The sequence below is a fragment of the Tenrec ecaudatus genome, chromosome 1 (assembly GCF_050624435.1).
Source record: "Tenrec ecaudatus isolate mTenEca1 chromosome 1, mTenEca1.hap1, whole genome shotgun sequence".
Lineage (NCBI taxonomy): Eukaryota > Metazoa > Chordata > Mammalia > Afrosoricida > Tenrecidae > Tenrec > Tenrec ecaudatus.
In genome coordinates this window covers 152,235,384-152,252,473 of record NC_134530.1, presented here as the reverse complement: position 1 = coordinate 152,252,473, position 17,090 = coordinate 152,235,384, and the positions used below count along the sequence as shown (strand labels likewise).

The 17,090-nt window shown below is 46.9% G+C and overlaps 1 protein-coding gene and 1 pseudogene across 1 annotated transcript in view; one reads left to right on the top strand and one right to left on the bottom strand.

Annotated features, from left to right (window-relative positions):
- CD58 (CD58 molecule) overlaps positions 1-17,090 on the top strand; it is a 70,839-nt gene that overhangs the window by 14,301 nt on the left and 39,448 nt on the right. The window lies entirely within an intron of this gene.
- On the bottom strand, positions 6,820-7,342 carry LOC142437012 (dynein light chain 1, cytoplasmic pseudogene; annotated as a pseudogene).

Genomic DNA, 17,090 nt, shown 5'->3' with positions numbered 1-17,090 from the left:
TGCCGGTCTTTTGTGTGTCTAGAGATTAGTGGGTCGGACTTCAGAGTGTTTTTCCCATAACAATGAACGATCATTTAAAACACGGAAGTTTAAAGTGCACGCTCATAAAAGTAATAAATTTAGAGTCATAAGAAATCAGTCAGTCAGAAGCAACAAATCCCACATGGAAGAAGCACACCAGCCTCTATGATCATGGGGTGTTAAAGGGATCAGGTATCAGGCATCATTAGAACCAAAAATCTTACCATAGTGAATGAGGGGGGGAGTGCAGGGTGGAGACTCAAAGCCCATTTGTAGGCCACTGGACACCCCCTTATAGAGGGGTCTCGGGGAGGAGACGAGCCAGACAGGGTGTGATGTAGCAAAGATGAAAAGTACAACTTTCCTCTAGTTCCTAAATGTTTCCTCCCCCTCCCCCCACTATCATGATCCCAATTCTACCTTGCAAGACTGGTAAGACCAGAGGATGTACACTGGTACAGATAGAAACCAGAAACACAGGGAATCATGGGTGGATGATCCCTTCAGGACCAGTGGTGTGAGTGGCAATACTGGGAAGGTACAGGGAGGGTGGGTTGGGAAGGGGGAACCGATTACAAGGATCTACATGTGACCTCCTCCCTGGGGGACAGACAAGAGAAAAGTGGGTGAAGGGAGATGTTGGACAGGGTAAGATATTACAAAATAATAAATTATCAGTGGTTCATGAGGGAGTGGGGAGCAGGGAGAGGGGAAAAAAGAGCTGATGCCAGGGGCTTAAGTGGAGAGCAAATGTTTTGAGAATGATGAGGTTAACGAATGTACAAATGTGCTTTACACAATTGACGTATATATGGATTGTGATAAGAGTTTTATGAACCCCTAATAAGACGATTAAAAAAGGAAAAGAAATCGGTCAGGCTGTGTCATCATACATGTCTCAATGAAGAACTGAATAACTGGCAAATAACAGGGATTATGTGGGAATCTTAAAGCTTGTTTTTGAACATAGAGTAGCTATGCCAAAGGGAAGAAGTAATGAAGTCAAAGAACTGAGGGGACATTTTCAAAGGACCATTTGGAAAACAAAGTAAGGTATTTTTTTTTCTTTTTTAACAATTTATTGGGGCTGATACAATTCTTATCACAGTCCATACATATACATACATCAATTGTATAAAGCACCTGTACAGTCTTTGCCCTCATCATTTTTTTCTCCTCTTTTCTTTTTTTACATTTTATTAGGGACTCATACAACTCTTATCACCATCCATACATATACATACATCAGTTGTATAAAGCACATCCATACATTCCCCGCCCCAATCATTCTCAAAGCATTTGCTCTCCACTTAAGCCCCTTGCATCAGGTCCTCTTTTTTTTCCCCCTCCCTCCCCTTTCCCCCTCCCTCATGTGCCCTTGGTAATTTATACATCGTTATTTTGTCATATCTTGCTCTATCCGGAGTCTCCCTTCCCCCCCTTCTCTGCTGTCCCTCTCCCAGGGAGGAGGTCACATGTGGATCCTTGTAATCAGTTCCCCCTTTCCAACCCACTCACCCTCCACTCTCCCAGCATCGTCCCTCACTCCCTTGGTCCTGAAGGTATCATCCACCCTAGATTCCCTGTACCTCCAGCCCTCATATGTACCAGTGTAAAGCCTCTGCCCTATCCAGCCCTGCAAGGTAGAATTTGGATCATGGTAGTTGGGGGGAAGAAACATCCAGGATCTGGGGGAAAGCTGTGTTCTTCATCAGTACTACCTCGCACCCTAATTAACACATCTCCTCTCCTAAACCCCTCTATGAGGGGATCTCCATTGGCCGACACTTGGGCCTTGGGTCTCCACTCTGCACTTCCCCCTTCATTTAATATGGTATATATATACACATACATACACACACACACATATATACATACACACACTTATATATTTTTTTTTTTTGCATGATGCCTTATACCTGGTCCCTTGGCACCTCGTGATCACACTGGCCGGTGTGCTTCTTCCATGTGGGCTTTTTTGCTTCTGAACTAGATGGCCGCTTGTTCACCTTGAAGCCTTTAAGACCCCAGACACTATCTCTTTTGATAGCCGGGCACCATCAGCTTTCTTCACCACATTTGCTTATGCACCCATTTGTCTTCAGCGATCCTATCATGGAGGTGTGCAGTCAATGATATGATTTTTTGTTCTTTGATGCCTGGTAACTGATCCCTTCGAGACCACTCGATCACACAGGCTGGTGTGTTCTTCCATGTGGACTTTGTTGCTTCTAAGCTAGATGGCCGCTTGTTTATCTTCAAGCCTTTAAGACCCCAGTCACTATCTCTTTTGATAGCCGAGCACCATCAGCTTTCTTCACCACATTTACTTGTTCACCCACTTTGACTCCAGCAGTTATGTCGGGAGAGTGAGCATCATAGAGCTCCAATTTAATAAAAGAAGGTATTCATGCATTGAGGGAGTGTTTGAGTAGAGGCCCAAGGTCCTTCTGCCACCTTAATACTTAACCTATAAATATAGACACATAGATCTATTTCCCCATCCTCCTATATATATTTGCATATACATGTCTTTGTCTAGATCTCCATAAGTGCCCTTTGACTCCTAGCTCTTTCCTCCATCTCCCTTGACTTTCCTCCTGCCCTACTACCATGCTTCGTCGCCACCTGGGCTAGCATATACCTCTTCTCTAAGCAACCTTACCCTTGATCATTTCCCACCAGGCCTGCCACTCCCCCCTCTCTACCATTTGGGGTCCCTTGTTTTTCCCTTGTCCCTGTGTTTGTTAACACCACTTCCTTACCCCCCCTACCCCCCCACCCAAGTCCCCCCGGAACTGTCGGTCCCGTTGTTTTTCCTCCAGGTAGTTCATCCAGCCTGTCCTATTCAGACAGACCTGTGGAGACACTAACATGCACGAAAACAAGACAGAGGAAAACAAAACAACAGTATACAACCAGACAACAAAACAACAAAAACAAACCACTGACAAAGAACAGAACAAAACAGTTCACAAGAGAAAAGCTTGTAGTTAGTTCAGGGATCTTTGCTGGCCCTTAGGACTGTTTTCCAGTCCAGTCTGTTGGGGCACCACGCCCTGGCCCCAAAGTCCACTTTCAGCATTCCCTGGGGACCTTGCCACTCCATTCCCTTGCTGTTCTGCTGCACTCCCCCAGTGATTTGCCTCGGTGTGGTAGGATCAGGTCAGGTGCAATTCCCACACTGTGTCTCCGGTGCTGTCCCCTGTATCGCCCTTAGTCACTGATTGGCATCATTTCTCATAGTGGGGCCAGCCATGTTGTTCTCTCTGTGGACTGGCTGCTCTACTCAGGAACATCATCATCACGGCCTGGTGGGCCAGGCTGTGCTCTACTCTCTCCTCCTGCCCCTTCATCTGCTCCCGTGTGCTCTGATCAGATATATCCATCTCCCGGAGCTGCAGAGTCAATGTCGTCCTTTGGAACAAATTCTTTTTGGGGGAGGGGCAGGAATCCACTTAATTTATGGTGCTGGGGCCAGCCTCCCAGAAGTAAGGTATTTTTTTAAATTAAAAGATCATTTTCTTGGGAGCTCTTGCCCTCTTATAACAATCCGTACATCAGTTGCATCAGGCATATTTGTACATATGTTGCCATCATTCTTTTCTAGACATTTACTTTTCTATTGAGCCCTTGGTGTCAGCTCCTCTTTTTTCCCTTCCTTCCCCACCCTCGTGACCCCTTGATAGATTATAAATTATTATTCATATCTTACACTAACAGCTGTTTCCCTTCCCCATGGCTTCTGTTGTTAGTCCCCCAGGAGGGATGTGTGTGGTATGTGTCGATCATTGTGATCGGTTCCCCTTTTCTCTCCTCCTTTCCTCACTACCCCCTTCCCTTCTGGTATCACTATTCCCATTCCTGTTCTTGGATTCCATGTGTCGTGAGCTCTCTCTCTTATCTGTACCTGTGCACATGCTCTGGTCTAACCTGCAGTGAAAGCCAGTACTGGGGTCATGACAGTGGGGGGTCAGGAAACCTCAAGGAAAACCAGAGGAATATTGTGTGTTTCATCAGTGTTATACTGCGCCCTTCTCTGTGACTCCTCTGTGAGGGGATGTCCAATTGTCTACAGGCCTTTGGGTCTCTGCTTCAAACCCCTCATTCTCAATAATATGGTTTGTTTGTTTGTTTGTTCTGGGTCTTCTGATGCCTGTTACCCAGTCCCGACAACACCTCATGATCACACAGGCTGGTGTGCTTCTTCCATGTGGGCTTGTTGCTTCTCTGATAGATGGCCACTTGCTTAACCTCAAGCCTTTAAGGCCCCAGACACTTTATCTTTTGATAGCCAGGTATCATCCACTTTATTCATCACATTTGCTGTGCACCCATTTTGTCTTCAGTAATCGTGCTGGGACAGTGAGCATCACAGAATGCCAGTTTGTTAGAACAAAGTGTTCTTGCATTGAGGGAGGGAATGAGCAGAGGCCCAAAGTCCATCCTCTACCTCCGTGTATTGCCGTAGAAATATATGTACATAGGCCAATATCTCTATTTTTATGAATTAATGTATTAACATATATACACACCTATGCTTATACCTCTATTTATATAGCTGCGTCCTAAATCATTTCTGTTTCCTTTCACCTTCCTTCTGCCCCACCATCGCCCTGCTTCCGCCTCTTAGGAATTCTTCTCAGCTAGATTATTGTTGCTCCAATATCCCCAGGATCTCTACGCCCTCCTTGTTATTGATTTTAATTCCCTAGTTGTTCCCCTGTCTACGACGTTTGCTCACCGCTCCCTTCTCTCACCTCCTTCTCCCCCAGGTCCCTCCAGAGCCATTGGTCCTGTTGCTTTCTCCTCAAACTTGCTTCCCATGCCTGTCTCATATAAGTAGGCAAACTAACAATAACACAGACGAAACAAAAAGAAAACAAAGGATTGAAAGGAAAAAATGAGGGAAAATAAAAACATAATTCCAGGTCCATCTGCCAACCTTTGTGACTATCTCTCCACCAGTCCTGGGGGAATTCCAGGAGCTGCTCCTCCTAGCCTGAAGTCTATTTGGGGGGCTCCTCAGGGGCTTTGAGGGTTTTTGTGGGTTTTTATTTTTTTTCTTCTGTTGCTGATCTGTTGTGTTCTCTTCTTGGTTTGCCCTGCTTGCGGGGGAGGGGTGTTCAGACTGGACTCACTCCCTGCCGTGTGTCCCCAGTATTGTCCTCTGTCTCGGTATGCTCCAGTGAGGGGCAACATGTCTTGAGCTGTTGTCGGCTCTACGGTCCTCTCTGTGCCTTAGCAGCTCTGTGCAGGGACATCATCCTCCGGACTTGCTGTGCTGATATGGGGTCTAAACTGGTCCTCTCTCTTTTTCCTTCTTGGTTTGCTTCCATGTGGGCGTGGCAGCGTGGCTCCTCTCCCCAGCCTGTAGGGTTGGTGTTGTCTCTGTCTCACAGACTTCGGGGGGCAGGGCGGGGGGGCAGTGTGGCTCTGGTTGGGGCCGGCGCTGCAACCCAATCTTTTCATGCATGTCTCTACGTGGTTACGTTGCCCTCAGGTTTGGTGCAGCGTGCAAAATAAAGTATTATAATGAAATGTGTAAAGATCTAAAGTTAGCAAACCAAAAAAACCAGAATTCCTCTAGTGATCTTACACTGAAAACATGGAAGAAAAACATCCAAGCCTTGCATTGCAATCCTGGAAAATTCTGAGGGCTAAGTATTGAACCATGCAGGAAGCATCCAAAAAGATGGAAGGATTTCCGAGTCACTGGACCAAAAAGAGCTAGTCGACATTCATCCATTTCAGTGGGTAGCAGCAGATGATCCAGAACCCGTGGTACTGAAAGAAGTCCAAGCTGCACTGAAGGCATTAGTCAAAAACAAAGCTCCCAAAACTGACAGGCTACCAATTGAAGTGTCTCAATTCACTGATGGAAACATACACTAGTCTGTGCCAAGAAATTTGAAAGACAGTTGCCTGGCCCACCAACTGGAAGGGATCCCTTTTTGTACCTATTTCAAAGAAAGGTGCTCCAACAAAATGTTTGAATTATAGAACAGTATGTTTAATATCACAAGTAAGTAAAATATTGCTGAAGATCACGCAACAGTGGTCACAACAATGCATTGACAGCAGCCAGACATTCAACCAGATTCAGAAGAGGATATGGAACAAGGGACATCTTTAATTGATGTCACAAAGATCTTGGATTAAAGTGGGGAATACCAGAAAAATGACTACTTGCGTCTTATTGATTACACAAAAGCAGTCGACTGTGTGGCTCATAACTAAGGATAACATTGAGAAGAATGGGACTTCTGGAACACTTCATTGTGCTGACGCACAACCTGTACACGGAGCAAGAGGCAGCTGTGCAAACAGAACAGGGCAAAGTAGGAAAGGTGTGTGTCGGGGTTGTATCTTTTCAGTATCCTTATTCAATCTGCATGCTGAGAAAATAATTCAAGGAGGAACGTGGCATCAGAATGAGAGGGATGCTTATTAGCAACCTGCCACATGCAAGTGACCAAGTGAAGGGACTTCGCTCGTGGAAAGTGAGAGGGACTTGAAGCACTTGGTGTTGAAGATCAAGACTTGCAGTCTTCAGTATGGTTTGCAGCTCAATAAGAAGACCAAAATCCTCACTACACCGGACCAGTGGGTCACATCATGATAACGGATTAAAGGTTCAAGTTGTCAAGGATTTCATCTTGCTTGGATCCACAATCAGTGCTCCTGGAAGCAGCAGTCAGGAAATCAAACAACATATTACACGGAGTAAATCTGCTGCCCAAGATCTTCTCACGGTTTTCTTTTTTTTGCTAATTGCTTTATAACCACAGAGGAGTACAGAGGAGGTCCTGTACCAAACAACACAAAAAGGTTCAAAGGTGGAGGTGTTCCCTTAGCAAGGCTGAAGAGTCCAGTCTCTGGTATTTGGAATTTAGGCGACAGTCCTTGGTTTTGGATGGATCACTGGGTGTGTGGGCACAATCCATGCTTTAACCAGATTTGAACAGAAGGATGGCCACTTGGCCCAGGTAGAAGTAAATGAAGTGCTTAGTTTCATGTGTCACATAACTACCAAAGTTTCTGCCCACAATGCAGTGCCAAGTGGGATTGTACTTCTTGTCAAACTCCTTCTTGATGTGGGCCGCAATGTCCTTCTCTATGTTGTATTTCTCCAGCGCCTGAGTCGCGCACTCCACCGAGTCCTGTTGCATCTCCTCCGACATGTCGGCATTTTTGATCATGGCCTTTCGGTCGCACATGGTTACCGTGAAGCGCGGACTAGCCGACTGCGACGGTCCTGGGGGAGGGGGTTAGAGCGGCTCAAACACAGCGAGAGCCGTCGCTACCGAAGCCGTGGCGCATCTAACTTCTCACGGTTTTCACAAGCAAGGGTGCCCCTTTTAGGGCTAAGGTGCACCTGGTCCAGGCCTTGGTATTTTTGTTTGCCTCACATGCATGTGGCAGCTGGACATTGAGTGAGGAGGCCTGGAGGGAAATGAAAGCATTTGAATTTTGGTGCTCTTGAAGCCTGCTGAAGTTCCATGAACTGCGAAAGGGACAAACAGAGGTGTCTTGGCAGAAGTACAGCCAGAATGCTCTTTGGAACGGAAGATGGTGAGACTGACTCATGTACTTTGGAGATGATGTCAGGAGAGACCAGTCCCTGGAAACAGGCATCCAGCTTGGTGCAGTGGGGAGCCGGGGAGCCCAGTGGGCTCAAACGTAAGAACGATTGGAGGATGGGACAAGACCAGGCAGTGCTTTGTTCTATTGTACATAGGGTCACTGTGAGTCAGAACTGACCTACCTGCATCTAACAACAATATATAGAGCCTTAAAGGGGGGGGGGTGTAGTGGTACTGTGGGCTAGACATTGGTCCTGTAACCTCAGGATCGGTGGTTCAGCCCCACTAGCCATTCCTCTGGAGAAAGATGAGACTGTCCTCCTCTCCCATAAAGATGTGCAGTCTCAGAAACTTTATACAGGGTTGCTATGAGTCAGAAGTGACTCAGTGGCAGTGGGTTTGGGCTTGGCTTTTGTTTTGTTCTTTTTGGCACAGAACTTTGAATGAAATCCTCCATCGTGTACGGAGAGACCTTGAAGTGGACTCTGGAGAAGACATTTTGAAAGGCACAGAGACTCTCAAATGGTGTCAGTTAAAAATAAAAGAAAATAAAAAATTCTCTAGGTATGCTGTGAACTCTCACATATTTTAAAAATAGTGACAGCAAATGTGGCTTTGGGGCGTGCCTTCAAAGGTCAGTCTTCTGGAGTTCTGTCCATGAGCCACATATGTTAGCTTAGGGCTTTCTTTTGTCTTATTAAAAACCATGATGAATAAATGAAATGACTCTTAATATATTTTATCCAACCTAATAAGTCCATGACATTTTCATTTCAACATGTAAGCAATATAAAGCATTATTGAAATAGTCTACATTCTTTTCACGTTCCCTCTTCAAAATCCAATCTTATTTATACTCAGCCAATCAGAATTTGGACTGGCCACATTTCAAGTGCTTGCTGGCTACGTGCGTGTGGGAGCCACTCCTGTAGACTCACCTGTCGGCCTATTGTAGCCTGATAGCCAGTCTAGACTGTACAGATCTAGAGGGAGACATCTCCACCCCCCTTGTCACCAGCCCCCAAATATTCCCACACTCCGCTTACTTTATCTCAAGAGCACTTCCGATCACCCATGATGTAAGGTATTACTGTGTGCACCACCCCCAACCCCGCCCCCGCACGATCACACATGCTTTAAGAGGGCAGGGATTCTTTCCTACCTATGTCCCCAGTGCCCATTACCAGGTGTAGGCCATGGGCAAACCAAAATCCAACTCACTGCTGTCAAGGGAGTCCTGACTCATGGCAACCCAATAGAACAAGCTAGAACTGCTGCTGTGGGTTTCCAAGACTAAATCTATGCAGGAGCGGAAAGCCTCATCGTTTCAGTACAGCAGCGGGTGGTTTAGAATGGAAGTGCAGACCGTGCAGTTAACAGCCCAGTGCATAGCCACTACACCACCAGGACTCCCAGGACATAAGAACTCAGTATCTTTTAAATGAATTCAGTAACTTTTGATTGAAGCTTCCATTGTGGTTCAGAAATATATTTCATCTGATTTAAGAGAAAGAGAAAAATAGTACCAATACTTGTCTTTCTGCATCATACTGGGATTAATTTAAGATTATTGTGGAACCTGCAGTTTTCATTTTATTAGGCTTAGGCATGCTATCTCAGCATTAGAATTCATATTTCTTTTTTAACACCAGACTCAAAGCCAACAATTATCAGCTCTTCCAGGACACTGCCCGAAAACAAAATTAGTGTTGCGCGGTGGCCTTCAAAACAGCACCCCTTACAGCGACATGCGGTGCCGTGCTGCTCACGGGACCAGACAGACCATATCAGTTGAAGGCTGCTTCAAGGACACAATCAACACTTGAACAAATAAATGAGTAACAACCCCTACCTCCCAGAGTTGAAGGTTAAATGCGTTCATATCCATAAAGCCCCTGGAGCCTAAGACATGGTACCCAACACCCAGACAAACCCTGATGCCCTGCAATTGATTGTGGCCCGTAGTGACCTAGTATGATAGATTCGAACTACCCCATGGGGTTTCCCGGGCCGCCATCTTTACAAGGATGGGCTCAAAGAGAAGAACCCTTGTAAGGATGCTGGTGGATGAGGCGCTGTTCGTTTTGTTGTACGCAGGGTTGCTGTGGGTCAGAACTGACTCCCAGGCTCCCAACAGCCATCTTTACAGGCAGGGTCCTGGTGGTGTCCAGTATGGCTTGAAACCCGCCGCCCACTGCTCTTTAGGAGAGAGAGGACGCCATCTATCGGCCCAATGATTTTGAAGTCTTTTCAGGAAAGAATTGCTAGGCCGTTTCTCCCTTGGGACCACTAGTGGATTCCAACCACCAGCCTCTTCAGAGTGCTTAATCAGTGTGCCACCAGGGCTCCTTCAAACACGCTGTGATTGAGAGGGTTCCAGCTCACAGCTGCCCTGTAGGACAGGTTCGAGCTTCCCCTGGGGGTTGCTTAGCCTGTGACTCAGTCTCGTCTTTGGCACATTGTAAGAACACATAGCAAGCCCTCGGGGGACATTTGGACGGCTGCTGTTAGGGTCAGTGTTGCGACTTGGCAGGCTTAGGACTCATTGGGTGTTGATATTTCAAGAGCTTGGTCAAAGAAACCAGTGCACCAAGCTTGCATGAGTGAAAAGGCTGTATCTACCCTTCTTCATATGGTAAGTTCAAATGCATGGGAGCACATTTCCTCCTCGCCTAAGTGGGCCACGTGGGCTGATAGAAGATTTTCGGACTTTGTGGGATAAACTGGTTTCAGTATTGGTGTAGGCATCTTAGGAGAGTGGCTACCGTGTGTGTGTGTGTTTTCTCCCCAGATTGCTACATCTATTGGTGTAGGCATCTTAGGAGAGTGGCTACCGTGTGTGTGTGTGTGTGTGTGTGTGTGTGTTTTCTCCCCAGATCGCTACATTTTCTAACACTCCATCGGGCCCGTGTGTGTGTGTGTGTGTGTGTGTGTGTGTGTGTGTGTGTGTGTGTTCTCCCCAGATCGCTACATTTTCTAACACTCCATCGGGGTCCCAGTGGAACGTGCACTGTAATGGAGGCTATGTCTGGCAGAGGAACCCATCTGCTGACTGGGGCATCTGCTACCCCCTGACTTGAACACACTCAAGTCAAATTGCCGATTTTGAGGGCTCATACCTTCAAGCAGAAATCCACGAGTTATATATTTGAGTGTGGGCACTTTATGGGATTTCCCTTTTTCATGAAATGATTAGGGGGGGAAACCCTGCTACAATTTCCGGGTGTTATGGAGTCTTAAAAATACTTGAGAGAAAGAAAGGGTGTAGTATTTCAAAGGACATAAAGCCTTCAGAAAAGAATGCCTTCCCAAGCTGTAAGAGTGATGCCTGGTTAATGTTGAGTGGGGGCAGGTATCGTTGAGGGGTCCCAGCTGACCTGCCACCTGCGGGGGGGGGGGTGTCTTTCACCGCCCACAGCATGTGGTGGGAGAGACCTTGTTGAAGTGGAAGGAGGAAGCAGGAGACCTGGGGGCCATCTCTAAAAGGACTGGTGGGGGTGGTGGCTGGTGGAAGGGAGGGCCGGCAGATGTGGCAGTCTTGTTTTGATGGGTCCTGGCCGGTTGGATCATCCGTGTGTGTGTGTGTGTGTGTGTGTGTGTGTGTGTGTGTGTTTTTCCTGTTCCTGCTTCATCTCACCACCCTGCATTTTGAAGCTCTGTTGTGCAACACTGCTGGCCACAGCGCAGGGGTGGGGCCACCACCAGAGTTGATCAGTCCCTGGGGAATGACAACAGCTGACTTGTACAGGGGTCAGTCCCAACCATTCACCCCCCTCCCAGGATCTGTTGAGCATCCTCCCTTGGCCCGAGAACTGGGCTGCAGAACGAGATTGTCCTTAACCTCGTCCTGGGGGCCTACCTGGATCAGGGGCACCCTCAGCAGAGATTTGAAGTAGCTGCCCGCTTGTAAGAACGGAGCATCTGCGCAGGAGTTGGAAGACCCAGCCCTTCTCGGGCAGTTGGAAGGCGTGGCAGTACCAGGGTCACTGGAGCTGTCCTTCAGTTCTCGGGGCTTCTATGTGGTGCTGGGCGTTTGTTTCCTGTCCTGTGATTCCTGCGCCTCCAGGAGTGGTTTCTGGGTTTTGCTCTGCCTTTTCTCACCTCCAGCCCCCCACGTTAGAGAGCTCCCCTCGCCTTCCTTCCCCGCTCCCTATTTTAAATCTCACAATCCAGCCCCCAGGATGCCTGAAAAGAGCAAACCCTCTCTTGTTTGAAAGCTTTCCCTGGTGGGCTGGGTGGAGGCTGATGGAGCAGGCCATCCCTTTTCGACGCTGCGGTCCACACACACTGTGCTGGCTCCTTCTGGCAGCCCCTCCCTGCGTGCTCACAGGCCCCTCCCTCCTCCTGGACCTTGCCCTGGAGTGAATGCTGCCCTTTGCCTCCCCAGTGGCTGGTGACTCTAAAATCCCCTAATAGACCTGTCTGGGGTTTCACTGAACACTGCGTCAGGAGAGTGGGTTCGTGTCCACACCTGAAGGCCGAGTAAGGGCCATCGTCTCAGAGATCTTGTCTCTAGTCAGCAAGTAAGCTTGGTATCTTTTACAATTTTGAGGGTTTTGTCCTACATTTTTCTCTCATTTTATCGAGGACCTTCCACTGGGATCCTTTTCAGAGCAGTTGATAGTGGCAGCTGGGTACCGCCTAGCTCCTCGGGTCCCAGGGTTCTGGAGACCGCTGCCTCCATGTTCAGTTTGTCCAGAGTGTAATGGCTTCCACGTGTCCCATCACTCTTCTCTCGTACCTTTAGCGGCTGCTCACAAACTTCGAAGGCCTCAGTGACCCCTCAGCCACGTAGGAGGCAGAGCATGGTCTGTGTGGACTATGTCAATGCTCGTTGACCTTGGTGTCCCCAGACTGTTGTCCTGATCTCTCAGGCCCAGAGACCTATTCCCTCAAGGGATTTGGTTACGACTAAGCAGTTTCCATAACTTTGCCCCATATACATACCACTACTTTCATAGATACATTGGTGATAGAACTAAATACATGCAAATATGCTCTGTCAGACACAGCGTGCACACACTCACACACACACACACACACACACACACACACACACACACGGTAGATTCTCCCTCCCACACCTGTTCTGACAGTGTGCCTACCCAAGCAGCTGCTTGTAGATCACCGCTCTTGAAAAATTGTGGGCAGCAGTACTTCTGCTGCCTTTAAACTCGTGCAAACGTCCCAGTGCCTTGCCCTCCATGTTTTTTTGCCACGCTCCCTCTTCTTACATATTGCCACCCCCTTCACCCACAGTAGCGCCAGTCTACCCTCTAGCCAATGACTTCCTCCCGCTTGCCCTTCTACCTTTGTTCGCCATCAAAGCGCCTATCTTTTAGTGTGAAAAGCTTGCCTTGACTTTTTATAAAAGTGGTCTCCTACCATATTTGTCCTTGTGTGATTGCCTGGTTTCACTCAACGTATCTTTCAGATTCACCTGCGATAGAAAGTGTTCACAGATTCTTTGTAGCTCTTTCACGCTGTGCAGTAGTCCACTGTGTGTGCGTACCAGAGTCTGCTTACCTGCTCTTCCACACACAGACGTGCGTGCTGTGCCCATCTTGGGGAACAGTGCTGCAGTGAACACGGGAGTGTATGCATCATCCATTGGCTTCTTGGCTCCTAGTTCTCAAGGAGAGAGACTGCGCATACGATGGCTGGGTCATGTGAGATTTCTATTCCCAGTTTTCTAAGGAGGCCCTGCACTCCTTTCCACGATGGGTGTATCCTTCCCCGGTGCTGTCACGAGTATACGGGGGTCCCTGTCTCTGCAGCCCCTCACCAGTGTCTGATTTTTGGTTTTTGAGCTTTGTTATCAGTGCTGGGTGGTGATGGTATCTCATTGCTTGCATCTCTCTAGTAGCTTTTCTGTTTTAAATCATTGCTTCTTATGTTTGTTGGCTGCCTTCATGTCTTCTTGGTTGAAGTAGTTGTTCGTGTCCTCTGCCTACTATTTAACTGCATTATTTGCCCTTTTCTTGTTGAAGTATTAAACTTTTCTATAAATTTCAGAGAGGAGTCCCTTGTCCGATATATCATGGACCAAGAAAATCTCCCCAGTGTGTGTTTTATTTTCACTCTTTTGGAGTACACAAGAGTCTTATTTTTAGGAGGTCTGAAAAATACAATAAGTTAAGCCTACCTGTCAACTTAGTTAACTATGGTCTTTGGGTTTTTGTTTTTTCTTTCTTCTACATTTTAAAAATAGGCCTTTTTAAAATGGTCATTTTAAGTTAACAGAAAGTGGTGCAGGAAGTACAGAGTGACCCCTCAGTCCCCCCAGTCTCCCCCGGCACACAGGACCCCTATGAGTAGCATCCTGTGTTCTGTGGTGTGCTTCTGACTATTGTGAACCAGTTTTGATTTATTACTATAATCCAAGTTTCTCAGGTCTTAGGGAGGAGCTGGGGGGAGAGATGGGCACTGTACTTCTTGAACAATTTTTCTGTTGACTTAAAATTACTCTAAGAAATAAAATACATGAAAAACTGAAGAAGAAAGAAAAAATAAGCACTAAATGGAAAGCCAGGCCTTGTTGATAAAGATCAGGATTGCAGCCTTCAATGTGGATTACGATTCAATGTAAAGAAAACCAACATGCTCCAACCATAGGTAACCTCGTGATAAATGGAGAAGAGGTGGGAGTTGTCGAGGACTTCCTCCTGCTGGGACCCACAACCGATGCTCATGGAAGCAGCAGTCAGGAGATCTAGACACATTGCATTGGGTCAATCTGCTGCACAAGGCCTCTTGAAAGTGTTGAAAAGCAAGGAGCATACTTTAATGAGCACCTGCCCCAAGCCATGATATTTTCTTTTTTTTATAAATCATTTATTGGGGGCTTGTACAAGTCTTATCACAATCCATCCATCCATTGTGTCAAGCACATTTGTACATTTGTTGCCATCATCATTCTTAAAACATTTGCTTTCTACTTGAGCCCTTGATATCAGCTCCTCATCCCACCCCCCTCCTCGTACCTCCCATGCACCCTTGTTAATTTATAAATTATTATTATTTTGTCATGTCTTACACTGTCTGACATCGCCTTTCACCCAGGGAGGGGATTATATGTAGATCCTTGTAATCGATTCCCCCTTTCTACCCCACCTTCCCTCCACCAGTATTGCCACTCTCACCACTGGTCCTGAGGAGTTCATCTATCGATTCCCTGTGTTTCCAGTTCCTGCCTGTACCAGTGCCAGTGTACATCCTCTGGTCTAGCCAGATTTGTATGGTAGAATTGGGATCATGATAGTGGGGGAGAGAAAGCTTTAAAGAACTAGAGGAAAGTTGTATGTTTCATTGTTGCTACACTTCACTCTGACTAGCTCTTCTCCTCCCCTCGACCCTATGTAAGGGAGTGTCCAGTTGCCTATAGATGGGCTTTGGAGCCCCACTCTGCACTCTTTCTCATTCACAATGATATGATTTTTTGTTCTTTGATGCCTGATATCTGATCCCATTGACACCTTGTGATCACACAGGCTGGTGTGCTTCTTCCATGTGGGCTTTGTTGCTTCTCAGCTAGATAATCACTTGTTTACCTCAAGACTTTAAGATCCCATAATAAACTATATATCTTTTGATAGCAGGGTATCATCAGCTTCTTTACCACATTTGCTTGTGCACTCGCTTTGTCTTCAGTGATCGAGTCAGGAAGGTGAGCATCATGGAATACCAGGTTATTAAAACAAAGTGTTCTTGTGTTGAGGGAGTGCTTGAGTAGAAGACCAATGTTCATCTGCTACCTTAATACTAAAACTATATATATATGCACATATATCTATTTACCCATCATCATATATAAATATATTTACATATATACCTGTATTTAGACCTCTATAAGTGCCCTTTGCCTCCTAGTTCTTTCCTCTATTTCCTTTTACTTGCCTCTTGTCCCACTATCATACTCAGCCTTCATTTGGGTGTCAGTAATTCCTCTCAGTTATATTGCCCTTGATCAAGCCCTACCAGGTCTTCTACACCCTCCTCACCACCGGTTTTGGGTCACTTGTGGTTCTCTTATCCCTGGGTTTGTTAACACCACCTCCGTTCCCACCTCCCTGTCTCCCATGTCCCCCCGGAACTGTCGATCTGTTGGTTTCTCCTCCAGATTGTTTCTCCCGCCTATCTTATCTAGATAGACTGTATAGCTGATAATATGCACAAAGCCAAGACAGAGGAAAACAAAGCAACAAAAGAAAACAAAACAACAATAACAAAAAACCAATGATTAAAACAAAAGGAGAAGAAGAAGCCTGTAAATAGTCCAAGGTCTATTTGTTGACCTTTAGGAGCTGAGTCTGATTGGGTGCCACGCTCTGGCCTCAAAGTCTATTTTTGGTATTCCCTCAGGACTTCCTTGCTCTGCTCCTCCATAGTATTTTCAATCACCTCATGTGCATGTGAAAATCAGACTTTATTGAACTGTGAAGAATAATCTATATGCATTTGAATTACGGGAGTGGTGAAGAACATTGAAAGTGTCGTGGGTTGCCGAAAGAACAAACCAATCTCTCTTGGAAGAAGTGCAGCCAGAATGCTCCTTAGAAACAAGGATATTGAGAGTCCATCTTGCAGACTTTGGACATGTTGGCAGGAGAGAGCAGTCGCCGGAGAAGGATGCCCTGCGTGGTGAAGTACAGGGCAGCTTAAAGGAGACAGGCTCTGGACTAGATGAATAGACACAGTAGTGGCAACAGTGGGCACGGACATCTCGTGGTGAGAGTGGTGCAGGCCTGGGCAGCGTTTCCGTCTGTTGTGCTTAGGGGTACCACGAGGAGGAACCCATGTGATGGCACCTCACACCTCGACCAAGGTGGTGCAGTCCGGGAAGCACTTGGCTGCTAACTGAAAGGTTGGCATTTCCAACATGCACCGAAGAGCTTGGCAGACAGGCCTGGTGACCCGCTCCCAGGGCGCAGGCTGCTCTGCAGCACATGTGGTCTTCCTGGCTTAGAAATGGACTAGATGGCAGTTGACCACAACACACTAGCTTATATCAAGGGTGGCCCTGTGTTGTACAACCCGGGATCTGTGAGTGGTGCAAACCATTAAGTGCTCAGCTCCTGAGGGAAAGGTTGGTGTTTCGATCCCATGTAGAATCCCCTTGGGAAAAGGGCGAGGGACATGCTTCTGAAAGGTCACTGCCTTGAATGCCCTGTGGAGCAGATCTAGTCTGCACACACTGACCCAGGAGGACTAACTACTAGTACGGCCCTGTGTTTCCAGACAAATTCATCATGGAATCATTTTACCACCAGGAAAATACTCTGCCTAATCATCCCCCGGCCACCAATGACCTTTATCACTGTCTTGAAATCCCAGGACCCAAGTTCACAGCTGCGGAGACTCATGGCTGGGCCGAAGATTCCCTTTTCTTTCCCCATTGTGTGGAGACGAGATTTCCCAAATAAAAAATCAAGATGCCCGATCTGCATAAAATATTTTTAAAGTGACGTTTCTGTCTAGTGTCAG